General features: G+C 48.8%; 1 long non-coding RNA gene across 5 annotated transcripts in view; it reads right to left on the reverse strand.

Annotated features, from left to right (window-relative positions):
- Positions 1-5498: 5498 nt before the first annotated feature.
- The window catches only part of LOC131408221 (uncharacterized), a 178659-nt gene continuing 162727 nt past the window's right edge, over positions 5499-21430 (reverse strand). Inside the window, exons 2-5 of one of the 5 annotated variants that reach the window (XR_009220714.1) lie at positions 8910-9039; positions 8509-8811; positions 7528-7663; positions 5499-6029 (exon numbers count right to left, since the gene is read on the reverse strand). This is a non-coding gene — a long non-coding RNA (uncharacterized LOC131408221). Of the gene's footprint in view, positions 6030-7527; positions 7664-7928; positions 8057-8508; positions 8830-8909; positions 9095-21430 lie in introns of those variants that run through there. The other 4 variants (XR_009220713.1, XR_009220715.1, XR_009220712.1 and 1 more) reach the window with 4 other exon arrangements.

Raw genomic sequence — 21430 nt, forward strand, 5'->3', positions numbered from 1 at the left:
AAAACATTTTTAAAGCTCCAGATTAAATCTAGATTATATGTACAAGGAATCAAAGAATGCAAAGAAAACAGATATTTTTGAAGCAAGTACTCAAGGGGCACACTGAGGGAACGTGCAATCACACTGGATAAAGAGTGAACGTCCTGGTTCCACCAGGAAGGTTCAGAGCTCAGTGAGCAAGGCAGGCAACAAAACAGTCAGGGAAGTGACAGATAATGATCACAGAAAAATGTTTGCCCTCACTGATCACAGAAATGCCAACGATGGACCCTGACAGAACTGCCCTAGGATTTACAATGTCATGACACCCAGAATTAGAGCGGGCTCTGGGACAGAGCACCACGTCCTGTGAGAATGCCAATCAACACCGGCTTTCTGGAGGGCAAATCTCCCAAACCCTGGAACCTGCAGGCCACTGGCCCGGCTGCTCTGTTGTATGGAACTTGTCCAAAAACAAAGAGATTGGGTAAAGATGATGGACTGAATAAACACATGTAGAGCCCCTTTGACATAGAATCCCTTAAACATGACCCAAAGTTTCCTTCATTGATGAACAAATTCATAATAGCCTTGGGAACCATCAAGAGAGCCGACATTTTGATGAAAACATCAAAGAGAGTCAAGAGCTGGTGATCGGAGATCCCAGTGGGGAGCTCCGTGTGAGCCATGAAGACCAAGCCAGGGTGTCCTCTCTCCCTCTCCCTCATCCCCCTGCCGTTCACCTAACACCTTCTGCATCGTCCCTCCACTCCCAGCCACTGCCAACCTCACGCTCTAGGAATACAGGAGCAGAGGCACAGGGCGCCCTTTCCACGAGCACAGCTCGTCCTCTTTCTCTCTGCACGGCGCCAGGCAGCAGAGCTGTCGTGACATGAGTACAGCCATGTTTGGCTGCTCCATTGACCTACAGCCACCAGCACAAAAAGAAATATAAAAGCTGCTTTCTACGTGGTGGGAATCGGCCCTTCTCCCATGGAGATAGTTGCAATGTGTAAAAAATTCAAGGCCCTTCGGGCACTGCAGCCTGGGGCAGACTAGCCATCTGAGCTGGGCTGGGAGGATAAGCAGGGTAAACAATGCACGTACACAACTACTGGGCTGAGACGATAGCCAGAGTGTGGGGCTCAGTGCACGTACGCCACTGATAACCATTTGTGCATGGGAACACTGAATGCTTTCTCTGTAAACTCTGTAACTGCTTATATAAATTGCTGGAGACTGAGACCCGGTGAGAGTTCCACCTGTGGAAGGGACGCCTTGCCCAGGACGTGTGATTTCCGCCCAGCCGAAACAATTGACAGAACTCTCCCGGCAGTGGGGCGTGGATGTTGTGAGTAATTGATTTATTGTGAAGTAATTGATCTGATGTGTTCTCTTTTCAGTTAACCTGGCGTTTCTCTTTCTGGTTGATTTGTGTCATTTCCCTTCAGTCGATCTGGTGTTTCCCTATCCGATAGAACTGATGTTTTTCCCTCTTATTATATGACCTATTCAAATGTGCCGCTATCTCAGCTGATGTGGATGTTTTCCCATTCCAGTCGAGCTGGTGTTTTTTCCCTCTTATTATTTGACCTATTCAGATCTGTTTGCGGACTATCACCTTTACCATCCTCTCTATAATAAAATATACCTTCAACCCATTTGTTTGGAGTGGAAAGTTTCTTTTACATCTACAATTGAATCCCCAAACCTCTCATAACAGGAGCCCAGCCTGGCACCTCCTCAGGGCCCAGCACACTCTTCCTCTCCATCTGGTCCTACCTGCAACACAGACACCTGCTAGCTCATCTCCACCTTACAAACAAAACTCTCCCTTGGACCCAGGCTCCCTTTTGGCTACTGTCCACTTTCCCAACTCCCCTTCATGGCTAAACCTCTTAAATAAAGTGCCTTATACATACTGCCCTCCCATGGACCCCCTACACTCACTCTAGACCCAGCTTCATTCCCACCCTCTCAAGGAGACTGAGGTCACCAGTGATGCCACATGGCCGAGTCCAGCCATCTTCTCTCCATTCTGATCAGAGCTGTATCCCACCCAGCTGAGCACCCCTCCTTTCTGCAATACCCTTTCCCCTCATGGTTCCTGCAACTTCATGCTCCACGATTTCAGTCCCCTTTCCTGGACCCTCTTCAGCTGCACCTCTGCAAACACTGCCTGCTCCTAGGCTGGGCCCTGGTCCCTTCTACAGCTACAGTGTCTCCAGGAAACCTCATTCAATTCCACGGTTTTAAACATTTCTGACCTCATCCTGACTCTGCTGACACACCAATGCAACTTTAAGAGTTTAGGTGCTAGGTCCCCAGCATCAGCACCTAAGGAGTATCTCAGACTCGATTCATCTCAAAATTTCACTGTCATATGAGTTCCAAAATAACATCAAATCTTTCCAAAAGGAGGAAAAATTTGGATACAATAAACTGTTGTGTACAAAGTAACCAATAAAACTTATACTTACATCCAATCATGGTTGCTTGATGGGGAAAATAAGAACACAGCACTAAGATCAGATATTCTCAAGCTGGGGACTAGAAGGTGATGAGTTGGGAGTGTAGAACACAGGAACTGATCAACTCTAAGCATTTACAGAAAGAGAGGCAGAAATGGTTGTTCCTAAAAACTGAAAGACACCCACTAAAAGAAGAGAAAAATCATGAGAAAACCTAACAAATTAAAAATTAAATTAAATGGTAGACTCACATTCCAATTTATCAATAATCACAATTGTAAATGGATCAAATTGCTCTAGAAAAACATGAAGGCTCTCGAGTTGAGTTAAAATATTGTTATAAAATAAAGGGATATAATATGGTTGAAAATAAGGAGATAAAGAAATAAGATTTTAAATGGGACAAAAAGGGGTTCTCTGTGTTGATAACTGTCAGGAACAATTATGCACCTAACAATATGGTCTTGAAGCATAAAGCAAAACTGGACAAACAAGAAGACACAGGTACCCCAAGGGAGGTGCCTTCCCTTTCCACAGGGAAACCTACCTTACCTCTCTTAAAAAGCCACAGGTCAAGTGATACAGTAAGTTAGGAAACAGATCTGCTGACAAACACAAAAAAGCTAGATCTAGCCTCAGCCCCAGGGACAACAATGTAAGCAGCTAGTGGAGAGCGAACATTCTCCTCAAACCACAATGAAACAGTCACCACAATGGACTGTGTGCTAAGCCACAATGAAATATCTAAAGAGTCCAAAAAGCAGAAATCTATAAGTGACCATATTACTGGAACTTAAAGCAATAAAAGTAACAAGTAATCACAAAATATTGGCACCCCTCCCCCAACCTATCCACTTGAAAATCTGTCCACACCCTTCTAAATCTCTCAGGTTAAAGAGGGAATCCAGACAGACAGGAGAAACTCTTTAGAAATGAACAGCAATGAGAGCAGCATGAGACAAATCCATGGCGTGGGGACAAGGGGACAGAGGAAGTGCACAGCATCCACTGCAGGTATCAGGGAATATCACCTGTACATGAAGAAGCTGAGCCCTTCCCTCCAAGAGCAAGAACACCACCACAATAAAACCACTGATAGCAGAATGAAGTGAGAATTCACCAGGCAGGAACAACAACATAGACCTGAGCAATGGAGTCGAGGGCTGGCTGTCTGGAAAGACCTGTAACAGTGAGAAACCTTGGGCAGTCTGACCAAGAAGAACAGACAAAGGCACCAAGAGGAACAGACAAAGGCACCAAGAGGAACAGACAAAGGCACCAAATTGTACCATCAGGTACGAGAAACTACAGAAACAGCTTTAACGTGATAGGATAACATAGTGGATAACTCTGACCAGGACATCAGTGGTCCTCAACTGGAGCTGTCCTCCCCCTAGGATGCATCTGGAAACACGAGGGATGGGTTTTGTTTCTTGTTTCGGGTTGTCCTACTGGTTGCTGCCCTGGGGGTCCCGGAGATCCTGAATAGCCTGTCACATAGACCCGTTTCTCTCCTGAAGTGTTACTGGCATCTGGGAAGACAAGCACTGATCCAGATTAAATGAACAATGTGGTAGGAAAATGTTTTCCATGGATGTATAACAGGCAAAAGGTGGTACCCTCAATACGTAAGGAATATCGAGAAACCAATGTTTACAACTACTAAACTGTAAGAGAGCAGGATTATCTGAAACATAGCCAAGAAACACACCAAAAATATATCCAACCAATTTGTACAGGTGGAGAAATACGTATGTAAAGCACAGGGAACAGTCGAGGAGATTACACACCAAATTTTACTACCAACAAGGAATAAAAGTTGGGAGGTAGGTGAGAATTAGGAGTTTTTACCACTTCTTAGCTTATATATTTCTCTGGTGTTTTAATTGTTACAAAAGAGAATGTATTCTACTCAAAAAGATGTTTCAAATTTTAAAGAAATTATTAAAATGTTCAAAATGACTTCAGTTCAAGGATATTCATTAAAACACAAATGGAAAGAACCTCCCCATGACTTTAAGAGTCTCCTATAACTTTTCCAATAGTTTACTATGTCGATTTTATTTCACATTTAGATCCTAACTCATTGGAATTTACATTTGTGTGAGGGATGCAATAGAAGCTGATTTTCTCCTGTTCAAGTGGTAAACCAACGATCCAGGTACAATTCATTGGGTAGGCGTGGCTTTCTCAGCTGACCTGCAATGCCTCCTTTCCCACCTGCTAAACCCTGACAACTAATGCTGCCTCTCGAGCGCCCCAGAGCGAGCAGGGTGAGCTCTGCAGCCTGGGCTCCCTGTCTGCGAGGGGCGGCTACCAGCAGAGCCTTCTCCCAAGACAGCAGCAGGCATGCTGCACACAGAAGTGCTCAGGGGCCGTCTGCTACGGAGCAGCAGCATGAGGAAACCCCTCATGAGGAGCAGGCAGTGGGGGAGCCCCGAGCACCGGGACTGACCTCAGGGTGGGGCAGCATGCTCCTCAGTTAGGGAGCCCCCTTCATTCAGCTCGTCCATATCCTCCTGCAACGTGTGCACCTGGCTGTCTGCAGCTGCCCCTCTTCAGCTCGCTATCCTTCTCCACCTGCTCCCGCAGGCGGCACCCGTGCTCCGGTTCCCCCGGGAGCAGAAGTAGTAGGAGACAGCGAGTCGAGGAGTTCTTGGGCCCCCAGTGCTGACAGGATGACCCTGCTGAGGGACGTGGGGCCCGTGTCGCTGTGTTCACCCTGCACATCTTCTGCGGCTGGCTCGGGGGTGACATCTGTTGGAGAGTGGAGGGGCTCTGGGAGGGTTTCTGAGGCATCATTGTGAATGATGAATGTGGGGGCTCTGGGCCAAGCTCTCATCAGGCCCAGGGCTGGTCCCGCTGTAGCTGGGCTCCACATCTCTCTTCAGCCTCTTTCGGTCAACAGCCTCTCAAGGGACAGATGGCCTCTCTTGAGTGTGTGTTGAGGAGAAACTGTAAGAAGGAAGCCAGCCAATAAATGTGCATGCCTCAGATCCTGAGGCATAAAGTCACCCATGGAAATGCCACTCTTACTCAGCAGGCCCTGGCTGGGCAGAGGGAGTCTCATCGCCAGCATCTACAGCAGACGTGTTTGCATCTCCCAGGCTGCCACACACTGTGGAGGCCACACTGTCTCCTGGAGTTCCTTCCAGAGACTCTGTGCCCGCGCCTGACTGGTGGCATCCTGGGTGGCACTGGGTGCGGGTTCGCCCTGCAGAGAGGCTCGCTTCAACTTGCGGGACCCTGGCTGGGCCCTCAGGTTTTCCCTCGAGGATGAGGATGAACCTGAAGCTCCTTTCCCATCTGCTTCACTCACATGTTCCTCAGGCCCCCGGCGGCTATCTTGATGTCATTTCTCCTGCGTGGCTACGGCCTTCAGCTCCTCCTTCTCAGTCAGGTGGAAGTTGGAGGGCAAGGCCATGGGCTTGAGCATGTAGTACTGATCCTCCAGCCTGTCCAAGAGTTTTTTTTGGTAAAATGTTCACTACAGATGAAAGAATGCTTAGTAGGGGCCAATCATCCCTGTGAACAGCTTTTAGCCACTGGACCAGAAGTTTTGAGCCCTTTATGTAGAGCCTGCAAGGATACATGAAAAAGTAATTAAAAAGAAAGAATTAAATGTCTCCCCCTAAAATAATCAACTATAAAAGCAAAACAAGTGTTTTTGGGAACACCCATACTTAGGAACTTTGCCCATTTAAACCTTTAGTAAAGATGTAAGGAACACCTCTGCTTGCAAGTTATTACTGCAATAGAAAGATGAAAGACCCACTGTCTACCTTAAGGAGCTGCCCATCTGTAGGGCAGAGAAGGAAGGAAGGTGAAGACCTCCTCCCAGGCTGTGGTAAGTGCCCTGTAGGGCCACAGATGCTCGGGCAGAGAGCACAGGATGACACCAAGGCAACAGGAAAGGCTTCAGGAAGCCTCAGAAATAGTTCCTAGAAGCTCATGGTTGTCGAACCCTCCTCCTGTCCCTGGGATGCAGGACTTTGGGTGCTAAAATGGGGAGGGTTGGTCCCCCTATTTCAAAGCCAGGCCAGGTGTCGCCTAGCAGAGCCTCCCGGGCACTCAGCAGGGCGGCTGGCCCCAGCTCTACTCAAGCAGCTGAGGATATGGGACTGCCGCCAAGAGGAGGTCAGCCCCAAGAGCTGTGGTTCGTTGTTCCTCCTGTCCTTCCACTACCAGGAGGAAAGCTGCTTCCTGTACCAAGCAACCAGCCCCTGAAATGTACTGACCAAGACACTTCATAATCTTTTCTCCTCATTAAGGTAAAATCTCTATTTAGAGAAAACTATGCACATGGGAACGTAGGGGGTCTCTCTCGAGGCTTTCTTCTCCTCCTGAGTTCATCTAACCCCCATGAGGCCACTGTGGACCAGACCAGGTGGATACTAGGTCCTCAGGGAGTTCCAAGCAACCTGACCTTCTAACATTTCTCAATGCTTTGTGACGAGTTACCAAAGGACCCCCACCTCCTTTGCCCCCAGACCATGTTAAACAATGACACATGCCAAGAGCAACCTTCTCTGCAGTGCTTTGCCTCATTCTCAAAAACAGTAACAAATCTTTTGGGACACAGACTCTGAAGGAAACTGTCAAGAAAGCATGTTTTCTAACCTTTGAAACAAGCTCACATTACTAGTTCTTTGGATAGATTGTAACAACTTCCGACTTAAAAAAACCACTGTGAACTTTGAATAAGACTAAAGACAATAAGTGGCATTCAGGTCTTGAAAAATTCAATAACAACCTGCAACATGAAACAAAAGGATCTGCCAGGAGGTTTTCAAAGTAGAATATCTTCAGTGCACTGTTCTGAGACCTCCATTGCAGAGTTCGCAGGAAAGGACTCACTCAACTGGCTGAATTCCAGAAGCCCTCATGAAGGGAGCCAGGCCAAGGGGAAGGCAAACCCCTCATCCCGCTGTGGGATCCCAAAGAAGAAGTGAAGAGAGGAGCCCCTTCCCTGAGTCCCCAGGGTAAGCCTCCCAGTGAGGAGTGGGCCGCAACCTCCTCCACCCAGGATGCTGTCACATGCAGAGTCTGCAGAGTCAGACGCCTCTCCAGGACTCACCTCCAGTGCAGAGCCACCTTTCCCTGCACTGCCAGGACCCTTCTAGCAACAGAGCATCTGAGAGGCGTGTCCATTTGGAGGTAGAAGCTGCATCTGCTCAGCCACATTCCTGATCGCAGAGATCAAGGCAGGCTCCCTGCCATCAAAAAAGCAGAAAAGTCACGGCAAATGAAAGAAGATAGTGACCTAAGAAAGAGTGTTTCCAGAATACCCTGTTTCTTGACATTGTTGGCCCCAGCCTGAATCAGTGGAGAGCAGAGTGGCCAGGGGGTGGGGGTGACAAGGTGGTGGAGGCCATAAGGTGGACCCCAGTAGCCATAGGATGGCCGCGGTGGCCCGAGGTGCCTGGAGCAGAGACAGTGGCGCAGACCAAGGCCACATAGCGCCTGGTGCTCATTCACCCGCTGGACCGGCCCCAAGGCCCCAAGCACAGAGTGCTGCCTGCCTTGGGCTGGAACACCAGGGGGGCTGACTGGGCGGCAGCAGCTGGTTACCTGTGGAAGGAGATGGCTGTTTCTCCTCGTTGCCCAGTGGTAGGAGCAGTTCGTGGCAATGCAGTGATCACCATCCCGGGCCTCAGGCTGTCATGCTGCCAAGCTCCGGCCCCCTCCTCTCTGTCCCACAGTGGGACTGCCACAAGAGTAGGGCTCAAAGCGACACTGTGCAGCAAGTGGGAGCTGGTCCCCAGGCCCCAAAGGATGGCAAGATGGCGGCGTGTGCCCATCTGTCCTCCGTAAAGCAAGATGGCCACGTCTGTGGGCCTAGGCAAACTGCTGCCTGATGCACCCACCCTGGGGGAGCACTGCCAAAACGCGTCTGTTCCGCTGCCCTGATGGGTCACTGCTGCGGTATTCATAGCAAATGACCCAGACCGAGGGGGTGGGAGAATGTGGCCGGCCCTCCAAGAGGGGCCCCGCCGGACGCCAAGATGGCGACTGACACACTTCCATCCGCACTTCTGTCCCCACCCACGTTGCTCACCTGGATTGGCCTCAGCGGCTGAGCATCACATTGTCCTCATTCTCCTGGGCAGCGGGGAGAGGGACGCGGGTAAGTGCACCTGCACCGGTCGGCATGGAAGACTGTGCTCGCCTGGGCCCTTAGCAGCTGGGACTGGCTGGTGCAGTTTGGGGCAGGGCCGTTGTGGGGAGTGGGTCTTCAGGCAGAGCAGGTGGGGACAGCTCCCATAGTGAGACCGGTGCATCTGACAACCAGGTCCCTGTGGGTCTGGACGCTCTTTCCATCCAGCCTTGGTGCTCCGGTGCTGGCCTGACAAGCCCATGGCTGCTGGGGCGGGAAGGGCAGCAGGGCGTCAGGGAGGGGAGGGGGGGCACTGGGTGGGTTTGGGGCAATGGTTCTTGGGAGGCTTTTTCCTTCCCCACCAGGACTTAAGAAGTGGAAGGTCGCTAACTCCTCTGTAGTTATGATGTAGGCTGGAGGGGAGGGACATATTCCAATGCTCACAACACATGCATGTTTTTGTTGACTGATAGATCATTCCAACTTCTTTTTCTGTGATGAGAAAGAGAAACAATCCATCTCGTTGGGCCTTAACTTCTTGGGGTCCTAATACAATGTGTTGGAGGAGCAGGGGTGAGGTATTGGTGCTTTGGTCAATGCTAATGTTGGGCAGGAGGGAGACTCCTCCTCTGCCCTTTCCCTTAAAGATCTTATGGCTGCCCAAATGATTAAAAGACAGGTTAGCAGGAGAAAATAATACCAAGTTTAATAACATGTATACATTTGAGAAACTCGGAAATGAGCAGCTCGTCATTCTGTCTAAGCTGCTTGCTTAAGTATTGTACTGTAGCTAAAGGCGTGGAAGGTGTTGGAGGGGTAGTGGTTTGGGATTTCACAGGGAAGAAGACAATTCACATGGAAATGGAAATACAAATGTTTGTCTGACAACTCTTTTGAGGGCAAGCTATAGAGAATGTGGCCAGGAAGAGACAGAAATTTTGATAAAATGGGCTTGTTGGTGCCAATCCTATTGTAACATCTATTTTACATTATATTACAGCCATCATATGATATTGGCTCCTTCCTGAAACAGGTCTTCTATGTTAAATTCTTTAGGCAGTTTTGGAGGGGAAAAGCAAATGTTCTTCCTGAGTCTCCTGACTCTTTATTGTCTTCAGCTCAAAATAATCCGCATACCAGAGTGGTGTATCTTGGAGTGGCCTGCCCTGACCACCATCGCCAGCACGCTTCTGCTCCAGAGACAGTTCATTAATCTTTGCTGGCATGATAATTTGGAATTTTGCAAGTTGCCTTGAAAGCATTTGTACACAGGCTCTCTTTTTCTTCCCACAGCAATTTTAGTTCCCTCACTACTTGTGAGGAGTGATTTGCTTTCAAGTATCCCTGCATCTGTAAAGGAAAACTTTCATTTGGTTTAATTCCACTTGTCATCGTGGATGGCATTGTTTTTGCTTCCTTTTTCTTTTCCTGGCAGCTGCAACGTAAGTTTACTGAAATCTCAGTTTGGGAACTATACGGTAGACACGTGAGCAATATTTCAATAGTTTGTGGCATCTGGACACTTAAATGCGTTAGGTGTCTGAAGGAAACAGTAGCCCTGACTTCCAAAGGAGCATGTTCAACAGATGTATTTCTGGTGAAGTTTGTTTAAAAAAAACAAAGAATCAGACAGTGTTGTACTGTTTGCTGGGGGCACAGGGTGGGGGAAGGAATAGAATTATTTACTTCTCCATCTGTTCTCAGGTTATTACTGCTTACATACCTACAATCATTCCCAAGAGAGACTTGGGTAAGGTAGAAAACACAGTTTAATGTCAGTCATATTACATTAGATCTGAAATTATCATGTTAAAGTTAGCGGTAGGCATATGATGAGCGGTAATGGGACACTGAAGGCTGCTTCAAAGTAGAAAAGGTGTTTACATTTGAAGGGCTCTGTTGATGCTGCTAAAAAGATGTATGGTATTTGTAGGATGTGGTGGAGAGTTTTCTTTCTAACATGATGCTGTGCGTCCTTTTAGGGCTGATTAATGGACCAGCCTCCCCTGGCCCCTGGTGTTCTTACAGATTTGGCCTTCCTTGCCCAAGTGTTAGGCAGTTCCTTGTTGTTTTTACAGTCATCCATTCGTTAAGCTACATTTCTTATTGAGTGCAAGGTTTGTGTCACACATTGTTCTAGACCCTGGGGCCAGAAAAGTGAACAAAACACAAAAAGCGTGCCCTGGGTGACGGTCTAGATGTGACACCAATGGTGTGACTCCTGTGGGAGAGTGATGTGTGCCAGGCTGGAGAGAGATGGTGTTGTAGCCAGGAGGGCCAGGAAACGTCTCACTGCAGAGGTAGGTTTTGAACAAGGCCCAAAAGCAGTGTAGGAGGAAGGGCAAGTGGCCTGCTCTGGGAGCAGTAAGGAGGCCAGTGTGGCCAGGGCACAGCCGGTGAGGGCAGCAGGAGCTGAAGGCAGAGTGGTGGCTTGGGCCCAATCATGGGGTCTTGTTGGTCATAGTGAGGACTTGGACGTTTATTCTGAATGAGATGGTGACCATTTGGAAGGTTTTGAGAGAAGGAGTAACATGGCTGGACAAAAGGTTAGCAGACTTGATCTGGCTGTTCTGTTGAGAATATACTACAGAAGGGCCAGGGCAGAGGCAAGGAGACCAGTTAGGAGGCTGTTCCAAGAAGCCAGGCAAGAGGCCTTGGAGGCTTAGGTCAGGGTGGAGAGAGGAGGTTGAATTCTGGGTGTGTTTGGAGATTGAGACAGTAGTACTGTGTACAGATGGGAAATGGTGAGGGCTGGGGAGGGGGGAGTTGAAGTCAGTGCTGAGTTTATGGCCTGAGCTAAGAAATAAGAAACTCATCTGGGAGACTGGGGGCTGTGCTGCTTGGTGGGGAGCTGTTGGGAGTTTGCTTTTGGCTGAGTTGACTGTGAGATTTATAGTTTGTCTGTGGCTCTTTTCCACGAGAGGAGAGCAGAGAATGGCCACCTGGAATCTGTCGTATGAAGTCCCTGTGCCCCTCCCAGGCTCTCTCCTGGCACAGACATCCTACGGGAAGGTCTTGGAGTGGAGGTTCCTCTGTGCAAACTTTCTTGGGTGTTCTGGCCTGTCAGCACTGCTCCTCCTTGGGTTTGTCACCTTGAAAAGATTTACTCACTTAGTTGAGCCTCAGGTTGTCAAAAGTTAAAGTTTATGTAATCAGTGGGCTTGAAAAGCAGTATAAAATATTTCCAAAGAGGCAAGAAATAGGTAAACTTCAGAAAAAATTAAAGATTTTAATATTACATTGAATGAGTTAAAAATTCTTGTTTCCCTTTCTGCATCCCCTGAGCGTGGGTAGTCATATTCTGAGGTCTGTTCTTTTCTTTGGGATGCAGTGTTTTCAACTGGAATTCCAGGGCTTACACTTGATCAGCAAGTGTTAAGTATGATTTAACTGTTTATAAAACAGTGTTTTGCCATGGAAACAACAGTTAATTTACATTATTTTCTGAAAGTAATAAATACATGTGGCTTTTCTTGTTGAACTAGAAAAATGCTTTACAACTTTCTTCCCTCCTTTCCATTAAAGTGTAGGTTTGTGTGAATTTGCTGGATTCTTCAAGCACTGGGTTGTGCCATTTACAAGATCACTGTAGCCGAAGGCAACGTGACTGGGAGCAGAGGCCTGGGGTCAGGGTCTCTAAGCTAAGCCCCCCTTGAACCTGCACAGGGAAGTACTTGAGGCCCACACGTTCTTCCTGCATGTCCTCTCTGCTCATATCTACCACAGAAGGAGCTTTTCTGCTGAGAGAAGCTACAGAGCCCTGGAAAGCTGGGAAGGCACCTGCACAGGGGGAGGGAGTTGCTGCCATTCCTGAGGTTGTCCCTGTGCTCTCCTTGGGCCTATGTCTACACACGGGGTGGAGTTTTGCACCCACAGAGTAGGTGCCTGCATAGGGTAATTTGTGCACATTGAGAAAGTCTGTGAATGTCAGGAGTTCTGTGTCTGGATTAGGGTTTATGAATTTAGGGTTCATTTGAGTCACAACCTTAAACTGCATCCTGTCAAGAGTCTCCTCACTTGTGAGAGTGGAAGCTGAGAGAAGGAGCCCTTCTCTTCCTCCCCAGGCAGAGGAGGGTGTGTGAGCTCCCAGAGTGCATTCCTGTGGCTGCTCATGTGTCCCCACCCTCCTGCACCATGAACTGACCCACTCCAGGGCTTCTGTCTCCACCAGATTTTAGAATGTGTTTAACTTTCTGCATGTGGCTTTCCTTCTGTCCTGTGGGAAGCAGGCTGCTTATCTGTGCTGCTCCCAATATTTGTGTTTCTTTGCTTTGGATTCCTGTATCGATTGAACAGTGCAGCCCTATGTTTCTGGTTTCCCTTAGCTCTTTGTAATTTTATTTCCTGTATGAGAAATAACATTTTGAGTTTCTTGGGCTGAAAAATGTGAATTGATGGAGAGATATAATGTCAATAAGGCAAGAAAATTGTGGAACTAAAGAGAATTTTTGTTCTTTTTATGCAAGAGAATCTCAAGGTGTGAAATGAATGTGTTGAAGTTTTCAGGTGTGTTTTTCGTTTTTACATCATTGTTTGCGTGTGCATGTCCCTAGAGTACATTGAGATTTAAAAAGCTAAAGTAGTGGAATTTTTATTTTAATTGATGTGGAGAAAACTAATCAAACTAATCCTACTATGTTTAAGGAGCTAAACCCAAACCCCTCTTGCATTATAATATGCCACTGACTCCTGAAAATCCTGCCTGTGTGAGACACAGTGGAGGACAAACTAGGATGCAGCTTGTCCTTGTAGTTAGTGAGAGATATGAAAATTTCATTTCCTATGGTTACTCTTTTGTAACCGTTAGTGTGCTAAAGGAATTAAATCTTAGAATGGTTTCCTATGTACAGAAGTTAAAATTAAAGAAAGACTGTGAAATGGGAAAACATGGTATGTGTAAATTTCTGTTTATATTAGATAAATCTGTAAAATAGAAAAGTCTAACTTCAGAGGAGTCACTACCAACATTTCTGGGTCCCCTCCAGCGCTGTTACTCCAGCCACCCCCAGTACATAGTTTTGATCATTCTTGAGTTTCCTGTTGGTGTTTCTTTCTATAAAAACAAGCCATTGTGAATGCATATTTTTGTACGCATGTTTGTTCTCCACAATTTTCGATGTGTGCTGACAGCTTACGCCTCTCCTCTCCCTCTTCCCCTCGTTTCCACACCTGGACAAGCTGAGGAACAAGTTTAGAGTCTCCCTTATCTGGCATTCGCTTCGGATGCAACCACACAATCCCTGTCTGTACACAGAACTCTTACCCTGGTCTCAGCCCTGGCAAAAATTTCTTGCTTTGACCAAACTTTAGTCAGGCTCCTGAACCTTCTTGTAGGCCTGTCTGTGCACTTCCTTGTAAAATCCAGTTTTAGCAAGAACCTTGCTAATTCAGTTTAACCAGAACACCCACCCGTATGTCTGATCACCATCGAGATCTGCTCAGGCTCCTCCTCCTCCTCCACCATCCCTCAGGTGGTGTCTGATCACTCTGGCCTCTCTTTGGCAAGAATCCTGTTAGGTCAGGTTAGCCAGAAACCCCACACTTTTTTTTTCTCTTACTAATTTTCCATCCCCTGACCCCCACCATGCTGCCTGGCCATGAATTCCCACTTGCCCATGCTGCATTCAGAGTCGAGCCCAATCTCATTTCTCCCCCGCTGCGAATCCCATCACGGTGGTCTCTGCGTATCACAGTGGTTCTGAATAAAATATGCCTTACCGACTTTGACAAGTGTCATTAAATAATTTTTCTTTAAAACCTCCAACCACAATAAAAGACCAGGCCAGGCTCCTTTCCTTGCTCTCTCAAGCCATTTCAGAGCTGCTTGAGATTCTGGCCCTGCTCTCCTCGGAGACCTCTATTATGTGAGTCATAAGACTTTTCCTAACTTCGGTGCGTGTGTGGAGGGGGGCACACACCAGCATCAGTCTCTCCATGGGAACAACAGCACTTGCCAGTGAGCAGTCATATTTTGAAAGGAATCTCTTTCTCTGAGTGGTAGGTCTCAACAGTGGACTCAAAATATTCAGTGAACCATGTTGTAAACAGATGTGCTGTCATCCAGGCTTTGTTGTTCAATTTGAGCATTGACTTTAACTTAAAGTCACCGGATGCATTACCCTTAACAAGAGAGTGAGCCTGTACAAAGGCCCAGGGGGTGGATTGGAGGGGGAGGGGAGAGAACAGGATCAGTTAGAGGAACCAGAGGTCAGAGTGTGAGACAGGAGTTGGAGAAGGGGCCAGAGCAGTCGATAACAACACTGCAGCCAGGTCAAGGCCCTGTTCACCATGTCTGGGAGTCAGGATCTTCTAATTGCAGTCAGTGGGGGAGCCCTATTTCTGCTTGGATCTCTGGGGGACAAGAAGACAGTGTCTTGCCACTTATGTCTGTCCACAGCTACCAGACCCTGGCCAGGGAGCGTGAAACGCTGATGCAGAAGTACCTGCACCTGCTGCTGATCGTGGAGACAAGAAGACAGTGGCCAAGCAGCTACGGCAGCAGATCGAGGATGGGGAGATCAATATCGAGTGACTGAAGGCAGAGGTGACTGCTGGCTAGGGGTGCAGAGGAGGCTGGCCAGGGGGCCCAAGGCACAGGGCCAACACCTCACACTCTGGGCTCCTGCAGGGAGCACCAGGGGGCACTTGACGGGCAGGGGGACCAGCTTCCAGTCACAGCTAGGCCAGCCTCCAAACTTAAAGTTAGTGATGCTGGCAGAGTGGGAAGGGCCTTAGTCAGATCTGAGTTCAGATCCTACCTCTGCCACTTGACAGTTGCAACCTAGAGTACATCCCCCCATCCTGTGTGCCTCCATTTCTTCATCTATAAAGCAGCCTTTTTATACTTGCCTGACAAGGTTGTGAGGATTGAGTGAGGTTATTTATGGGTGAGTTTTTAGTTACTCCGCTGATGACCACATTGACTAAGCATTCCCACATTATCAGCTGAAGTGTCCGGGGACACAGAGTTCCTGGTAAGTCATCATAGTGTGGGCTGCTGGCTCAGTTCTAAGCAGTCGTTCCCTCTGCCTGTCATAAGAGCTCCTACAGGGGCTCGCCGGGCATCGGTCTGGAGGCCACGCTGTTCCCAGGTTAAGCCTTCTAGAACTTCACTACTCAAATTGTTTTCCATGAAGAAAGAGCATGTTATAGATGCAGAATCTCAGGCCCTGCCCAGACCTCCGGAATCAGAATCTGCACTTTCACAACATCCCAGTCGATTGCCATTTACATTAAAGCTTGGGAGGTGCTGGCTCTCTGTCCCTTAGACGCCCCTCACCAGTTGTCTACCCCAGCGCCGAATGATGTGATTGCCTCTCCCCCCTCATCTCACCAGTGCGCACCAGATGCTCAGAGCAATTTGGCCACATCACATAAGGACCGTGGACTCTGAGCTGAGGATGGAAAAATGGAAATAGATTCTAACCAGGGTTGGCTGCATGATTTGTAGGGCCTGACGCAAGGGAAAAATGCAAGGCCCTGGGTGGAGTCGGGGAAGTCGATCTCCCCTTCTCACAGACCATCAACCCACCCATGGCAGACAGGAGACTCCCCCAATATCAACCTCCAACCTCCTCACAACTCTGTACCATGATACACTTGGTACCTAGATGAGGGTTGGGCAAGATGTCCCTGCTGAGTCACCCACCTAGTGACCAGGCATTGTCTCCTTGCCCCGCTCTGAGACACCATCGGGTGTGCACTGCACCCGTCCTGTCTACACCTGCCCCAAGGCCCCTTCAGAGGGTGGAGGGTGACTCACTCTGGAATGTGAGTCTTCCTGGTGCCGGCGTGTGGGAAGCGAGCAGCTGAGAAACCATCCCAGGGAGGCAGCAGGAGGCAGCAACACATGAGGGCTGAGGCTCCAAGCCCCTGAGGTGTGCTCCATTGTTCCATCAGATGTTTCTCATGAAAACAAATTCAAAGAGAAGTAATAACTTCAAGGTTGCAACTGCAGAACTTGAAACCCCAAGCATGGGGCCTTCTGAGCATAGGACTCCATCACACACCCTTGAAGCCAGCTCTGCCTGGAATGTTCAACGATCTGAAATTTCCAATTCCACCTTATGGTGCCGCTGCCAAGCCCTAAACTAATGGTCACATCAGCTTGAAACTTGAGCTTGAACAAAAGTTTCAGATTCCACACACCTCCTCTACACTGCAGCAGGCACTGTCAGAGATGCTTTATTTGTCAGTAGCCATAACCACCCTCATAGGATGGAATGAGGAAGCAGGCTCAGAGAACTCAAGGCACCTGCCCAAGCTCACACAGCTGGGAGGTGGCAGAGCCAGGACTAGAATCCAGGTCTGCATGTCTACTTGCCAGTCTTGCCACACTACTAGTGGGTCCTGGGATGGGGGCTTGTCCCGTGTCTAAACCATCTGGTTCATTCTGAGATCTATCCTAGCCCTACACATATCCCTGAAACCAAGCTGAGTCCTTGCTAGGGACAAAGAAATAGGTCTAAGGACCAGTACCAGGTTAGTGGCTTCATGATCAAGGGTGTCATTCACTCACTCACTCGTTCACTAACTGCCTAAGATCAGCTGACCACTTCCCCATCCTCTTCCCCAAACTCCTCTTCCCTCATCACTTGGGGCTCCAGCCAGTGCTCTCTGGTCATGAGCTGTGCACATCTTGGCCTTTGCATATGCTGGGGTTTCTGTTTGGAGTGCCCCTGCCACTCCCACGCTTCTCTGCCTGGTGGAATCCTACCAAGCTCGACTGGCACCTCCTGGGGACTCTCATCCCAGAATGTGCTCCATGACCCCTGCTGCCACAGCTTTCCCACCCTCAACATGCCATGGCAGAGCCGGCTCCACAGGTGTCTGTCCCTCACCTGGTCTGGTGGGCAGGGGTGTCCTTTATCACTCTGTCCCTTCTGCCTCGCACATAGTAGGTACTCTGTAAGGACTTGATGAATGAATGGACATCAAGTTCTGTGGGAGGCAGTAAAGAGATGGAAGCTTCTAGCCTTAAAGTCTGATTGTGGTAGAGTGTGACTGGCACCATAATAGAGCTTGCAGTGTGAACCCAGGTAGAAAACAAGTCATTTTATGGCCAAAGAAGGTATGGGTTCAAGTCGCATATGGCCTTGAAAGTTTTCGGTGTTTGGTAGGCAAGAGAAGGGGTGGGTGCAAAGGGCAGGGCCCTCTCTGGTGCTGGGGGCACAAAACTGGTCAGTTTTGGTGAAAGTGTGTGTGTGTCAGCGTGGCAGCAGAGGCCTTTGTAATGGGAATTTGGAGCAACGTTTCCAACTGAGTACATTACTCTCTAGGGAAAACAATTTTTTAAGTGAGACTTTTTTTGTGTGTGTGTGAGGAAGATCAGCCCTGAGCTAACATTCATGCCAATCTTCCTCTTTTTGCTGAGGAAGACCAGCCCTGAGCTAACATATATTGCCAGTCCTCCTTTTTCTCCCTAAAGCCCCAGTAAATAAGTGTATATCACAGTTGCACATCCTTCTAGTTGTCGTATGTGGGACGCCGCCTCAGCATGGCCGGACGAACAGTGCGTCAGTGCGCGCCCGGGATCCGAACTCAGGCCGCCAGTAGCGGAGCGGGTGCACTTAACCTCTAAGCCATGCGGCCGGCCCCTAAGTAAGACTTTGCAAGATCAGCTTGGTAAACCTTTCTGGCTGTAGTCTTTCTCTCTCTCTCACCCCCTCACTCTCTCTCACTCTCACACACACACACACAGACACACACACCTTGCAGAGCAAGGGCACCTGTGTGCTCTGGAGGGGCTCCAGGAAGGTGAAACAGAGCCCATTTCCCAGGAAGTAGGCCATCAGGTAGGCAGGAGGTGCTGAGGAGCCAAGTAAGTGATGAGTGATGCCCGTGACAAAGACAGAGGGTCATAGAACATCAGAGCTGGGAGGGATCTGAGAACTGCGAGGTCCACAGAAGAGGAAAGGACTTATCCAAGGTCACTCCAAGGTCACTTCCAGCGCTGGAACCCAGGCTCAACCTTGGGTCTCCTGGCTGTAGATCCTTGACCTGTGCCTGCCACACACTTTATTCCTTCCTTGCTGGGGAGATGGGCCATATAAAAGGTGCATATTCAGGAACGACTGTGTCACCTGGCTGGCCTCAAGCTCTCAGGGTCCACCTGATAGCCAGAAAACATCCTCAAGCCCAATCCCACGTATTCCTGAGGATTCTCAGGGTCTTCCATTTTCCTGGCCACATCTGGCTTCCAATTCTGCTCTCCTGGCTTCTTGTATCACTTCTCACAGTGCCAGTCTCCACTCAGTCTTGACTGCTCCTTGCCCCCTTGTGGTCGCTCCATGTGTCCGTCAGGTGGAGCTAGATTCTGCTGCAATTACAAACAGCCCCCAAGTCTCAGAGGCTTAAAACAACAAAGAATGCTTTCTCTCTCACACTGTGTGTCCATTGTGTGTTCTGCTCCACAACATTCACACTCAGAGTCAGGGACACAGGCTGACAGGGGTCCCACCATCAGGAAATTCACCAGTCCCAGGGCAGGGGAAGCAACGTGGCAAATGATGCCTGACAACTCTGCTCACGTTTTATTGGACACAGCGAGTCACATGACCACATCCGACTTCAGGGCCCTGGGCAGTACAGTCCTGCCCTGACCCAGGAGGAGAACCAGAGTATCCAGGAAAGCTCTAATGACACCCAACTGGCTCCTCCTTCACTCCCCAAGCCCCCAACACCAGCCAAGTATGGACCAGAATTTCTGAAAGGCTTAGATACAGTCGAGGGGGTTTCCAGTACTGAAACAGAAAACAGCTGAAAGCTAAATAGAAGACATCCTTGCCCTCCTGTCACTCAGCCTTTCCTGCTACAGGGATTTCTTGCTGACCTCCTCTCCACACGGTGGCCTCTCTCCACACTCTCCCAACTGCCATTTTGGTGGTGGTGGGGGTGTTCATAATCCCTTTATCTGCCAAGACCCTCGCCTTACATCCAGTGATGTGCTGGAGCTGGCTCACACCAACTTGCAAGTCGGTTGTGAAATTTTCAAGAATCTTGCAAGCTTGTTATTCACTCTTTGGTAGCTTAAAATGGGCCAAGGTAGGAATGTTTACAGCATGGAAATTGGCCAGTGCTACAAGTCAGAGTTTTTCTTTCAGAGAGCTGGTAGTTAATCCTTTACCAATATACCCTTGTCTACATATTTTTTCAGGATCAGCTAAACACTTTGCTGGGCCCAGTGCAAATTGAAAATGCAGGGCTCTTAAGAATTTCAAGGCAACAACAGCAGAGCCTTAAACCAGGCATTAGGCCCTTCTTAGCAGGCTGTGCACAGGTCAGACATCGAGGACACTGCCCTGTCTCTAGTCCCTCTATACCCTCTACACCCAGAGCCCCCACCAGCAGCCAACTCTCCCTAGAGGTAACGGGAGATCACACCAAACAAAAGCAAAGTTATTAAGCAAAACTATCCAGCTCTGCTCAGTCTCTTCTCTCCCATCTAAACAGCCATCTTGGGCTTCATCTTTTGTAACCAAGAAGCTCCAAGGACCATCTAAAACAAAGGGAGCATCCTCTTCTGCGAAGAATCCTCCCCTCCTCTAGAATCCTCAGTTTGGCACCATTTCATTGTTTTAATAGCTATTTTTCTCCCATTTATGATTGGAAGTAAGTTGGAATGGCTCAGGCAGCCCTAAAGGGCAGGGTAGGAGTTTAGAGATGGTCGTGGTATTCTCCTGGCTTGGGAGCACTCAGAATCCTGGAAGGCTGACTCTGCAAGAAACTGCAGAGATCTTTAGTTCAGAGTTTAACGTACAACTGTAGCCTTGGGATCAGGTTTACAAACCAACTTTGACATAGAGAGGGCCACTTTGACCCCTCCCCAGGCAGCCCCTCTGCAGGGCCCACTCTATGCCTTGAGTCTTGTTTCCCATGTTCCTCCTGCCATCCCCACCCCTGCTGCCCTGCACTCAACACCCTGTTGTACTCTGCATCTTTGTTCACATCAGCCCCTCTGCTCCAATTCCTTCTATATTCTAGCACACATGTTGAGTTCCTTTTTTTTATTTTTTGTGAGGAAGATCAGCCCTGAGCTAACATCCATGCCAGTCCTCCACTTTTTGCTGAGGAAGACTGGCCCTGGGATAATATCTGTGCCCATTTTCCTCCACTTTTATATGGGACACAACCACAGCATAGCCTGACAAGCGGTGCATCAGTTTGGATCCTGGGCCACTAGCAGCGGAGCTCATGCACTTAACTGCCACACCACGGGGCCAGACCAATTGGGCTCCTGTTTTGTCCTTCAAAACCTCTGGGTAGCGCTTGTGGATTCCATGGTGAGACCCTCCCACTGCAGTAGGGGCACCCCTCTGTTCTGGCCTCACCTTGTTGGAGTATAAGTTACCTCTGTGGGTTTCTGACCCCTTTCTTAGGCTGGAAGCTCCTCCAGTGAAGGGATCTGACTTATCCCCCTCTGGCTGTGTCTCACCCATGCCCAGCATGGTGCCCACCACACGAACTCCATCAGGACATGCTGACAGCATTGGCACAAAGGGAGACAGAGATGGGCATCTCTTAGGCTTGGAAGAGGCCAGAGGGAATGGAGAAGGAAGGAGAGAGAACTGAGTTGTGTGGCAGCTGTTTGAAAAACAAGAAGTACAGAGATCTTTAGCAAAACCTTGACTGCTAACAAAAGAGAGAAAACATAGACTAATTCCTCCATCAATGACTGCACTGACTAAATGCATTCTGGATTAAAGACACTGTCTCCAGAGAGGGCACTGTAGTGGGGCAGGAGCCAACGAGTAGTGCAGCCAAGGGATGTGGCAAATGAGGGTTTACCTCTGATGGGCCAAGAAGGCTAGACTGTGGGGTGGCAAGTGGGCAGGGCTCAGCTGAGACGCCAGACATTGAGCCAGGTTGGGTAGCCAGAGCTAGA

This window comes from Diceros bicornis, chromosome 7, assembly GCF_020826845.1.
Source record: "Diceros bicornis minor isolate mBicDic1 chromosome 7, mDicBic1.mat.cur, whole genome shotgun sequence".
NCBI classification, from domain to species: Eukaryota; Metazoa; Chordata; class Mammalia; order Perissodactyla; family Rhinocerotidae; genus Diceros; species Diceros bicornis.